Source organism: Manis javanica, chromosome X (genome assembly GCF_040802235.1).
Source record: "Manis javanica isolate MJ-LG chromosome X, MJ_LKY, whole genome shotgun sequence".
NCBI classification, from domain to species: domain Eukaryota; kingdom Metazoa; phylum Chordata; class Mammalia; order Pholidota; family Manidae; genus Manis; species Manis javanica.
The window spans coordinates 97,087,485-97,090,373 of NC_133174.1; the positions used below are offsets into that span (position 1 = coordinate 97,087,485).

At 52.4% G+C, this 2,889-nt stretch overlaps 1 long non-coding RNA gene across 1 annotated transcript; it reads left to right on the forward strand.

Annotated features, from left to right (window-relative positions):
• The first annotated feature begins 748 nt into the window (after positions 1 to 748).
• Positions 749 to 2,590, forward strand: LOC118970560 (uncharacterized). The gene is made up of 4 exons (XR_005058619.2): positions 749 to 1,275; positions 1,370 to 1,412; positions 1,877 to 1,949; positions 2,492 to 2,590. It is a non-coding gene; the product is annotated as an uncharacterized lncRNA (long non-coding RNA).
• Positions 2,591 to 2,889: the final 299 nt, after the last annotated feature.

The following is a 2,889-nucleotide window of genomic DNA, read 5'->3' on the forward strand; positions in this document are numbered from 1 at the left end:
ATGAGTCCAGTCAGATTTAGGATCAGCGTACAAAGTTAGCCTTTGGATTGGCATGAGGTTTAGGGTCACGTTGGGTTTGGTTGATGGGGAGGGTGAGTGCTTAGCCTGAGTGACTATGCTTAGGCTGAGAGTTAGGTTGATGGCTATATTTTGGGTGCATGTGCAGCAATGATTAGAGTTAGGTTTCAGCTTTAGGATGAGGGTTAGGTTAGTTTAAGGATTACGTGGATGCTTTGGTGTGAGTGTTGAGGAGAGTTTTGGGTTGGGTTAGGGTAAAGGTTAGGTGTAGAGTAAGGCTTAGCTTGAATTTTGGTTTAGGATTAGAATGAGGCTTAGGATTCAGGTGGAGCATTAGGGTTCTATTTAGAGTTAGCTTTACGGTCCCATGTAAGAGACGTTGAGGGCTTGGTGTAGTGGTACATGTTGTGTTAAGCTTACAGTTAGGGCTAGTGTATGGAGTGCAATGAGGATACAGTTATGGTCAGTATTATGGTTCAAGGTTAGTGCTTGGTTTAGATTAGGTTTAGGAGGGAATCCAGCTGTAGTTCTGGGGATGGTTTTCATTCCAGGGAAGTGTCTTTGGATCTGACGTGCTGGAGAGTCTAGTCCTGCCATTCCTGCAGCAGTAAGTACCCCTGGGACCAGGAGGCTGGGGTGGGCAGGGATGGGAGGGGCCTCCCAAGCTCAGGACTGCTCCCTGCATCCTTAACATCCCATGCGGGGTCCATACCACAGAGAGACAGACTGTCCTTCTTGCTCCCCCAAAGGTATTACATGATCTGTGACTGTAGAGACTGACAAGGTCTCCTGGGAGCTTACCACATTAAGGCCTGCTTCTCCCTGGCCATTCCCCTCAGCTCCGTGGCCCCAACCCTATGAGTACCTCAGCTCATACTCTGCTCCTGGGATGAGAGGCTCCCCAGCATAGGAGGCCAGCTCCTGGGAACACCCATCTGGCCAGAGCACCAACCCTCTTCCTCTTTTTTCTCCTAGAAGCGCCTCGTGCGAGTATGCCAAGGACAGCAGGAATATAAAGGAGCTCAAGGACCCCTGTGCATGGGTGGTGGGCAAGACTGGCTTGGCCAGGGGGTGGGACAGGCCAGTCATGGGCCCAGGGTGTGGCTGCCCTCAATCTTGGCTTGCTTCTACTCCCCCACAGGTCTGAGGGTTCAGCTGCTGAAGCACACACAACGTGACGTTCTGTGCTCCCTGTGAATGTTACCCAGAACTCAGCATGACCTCAGCTCCTTCGTGGTGGACACGTGGCTCCATATGGTGAGTGCCTGCCCCCTCCATGGGGCCAGCCCAGGGAGCCTCAGGTGGGTGGGAGGTTTAGGTGATGCTGAGCACCCAGGCACTTCCATTTCAGGAGACCATGCTCTGCTTCTCTGTCAATGGGGTCTTCAAGGAAGGTGAGTGTGTGCATGCAGGAGCACTTCTGCGGATGCCCCATGCCCCCTCCCACTTACCAGGCTCCCTTCAGAGCTCTCCCAGCTTCCTTGTCCCCTTCCCTGTCCTTCCTATGTTCTCTGCCTTCACTCTGCCCCGAACCATCCTTGTCTGACCCGCATCCATAGCTGCCAGGCCCCCACAGTGCAGGCATCGGGGACAGAAGCTCTGGAGTTTGTTGGCTCTCGTCCTAGGTCTTCAGTCTGTGACATTAGGTCCAGTACCTAACCCCTCAGTTTTCTCATTTGCACAACTGGGCTTAGTGTACTCAACTCTTGGGCAGCTGTGAAAAGTGAATCAAATGAACTTGTGAAGTGGTTAGTCCCATTCAGCAGGAATATCAAGTCAGACCCTGACTGGGGAACTCTGTGAGAGCGTGGGAAGCCTGTGGGCCTCTAAGGGATTTTGTTGTTTGTTGCCTTTGAAGTGGAAGGAACATTTCAGGGCTCTGTACGTGCCTTCACCCGGGCCTTCATCACTACCCCTGCCAGTGGTTCCAGGTGAGTGCTCTGTTGTGGGTAGGAGCATGGGGGCACCCACCCCAGCATGGGCTCAGGGGTGTGGGAATGTGGTGGGGTAGTCCTCGTGGAAAGCCAACAGATAGATCCAAGGAGCCGTGTGGCCTCATGAGTGGTTAAGCACGTGGGCTCCAGAGTCAGAACACTCACTCCTCTTCCTGACTCTGACACTCACTAGGAGAGGGACTTTGGTTAAGTTGCATGACCCATCTGTGACTCAGTATCTTCCCTGGAAAGTGGGGACTAGACTGTCCACTCCCTTGGGCTGTTGTAGAGCATAAATACAGGTGTAGAATCGTCCCTGGGTTGCAGGTAGTGTACAAATCTAGAGCAGCTGGCAGACAGTCTCCCCAAAGATGGGCACTGTGGGAAGGGTAGAGGTACCAGTTAAGGCATCTGGGGGGTCAGGCACAGCAGGGATATGGAGGGAATCTGGCTGCTCAGTGGCAGCGGGAGCAGGATCGTTGTTGGAGATGTGTGCTTATTTGTCTGTTTGGTTGTCTGAGGGCCCATTTATCCTGCAGTCTGTGCATGTGAATGATGAGCTGCTGGTGAGGGATGCCAGGAGCATCAAGACTCAGAGCAGCACCCACACCCTGTTGCAGCTCCATGCAGCACCCACACCATGCGAGCAGCAGGAAATTCTGCAGACTTTCTCCACCCAGTCTGGGATGAACATCCAGTAGTCTCAGAAGTGAGTGCTGGGTGTGCACAGGGATATGAGGGAGATGCCAGAGAGGAGGGTTGAGTAATGAGAACTTGCAACTGATATGTTTTGCTTCTTTCTTGCACTCATTATCAGCGTGAACATTTCTGTGCCAGTCCTAAATCAAGTGTCCCGTGGTTTTGAGCAGGTGTGCATTACTTTTCTGAATTTCATGGACCTCATTCCTTTATTCACAGATGTTTGGCTTTCAGGAGT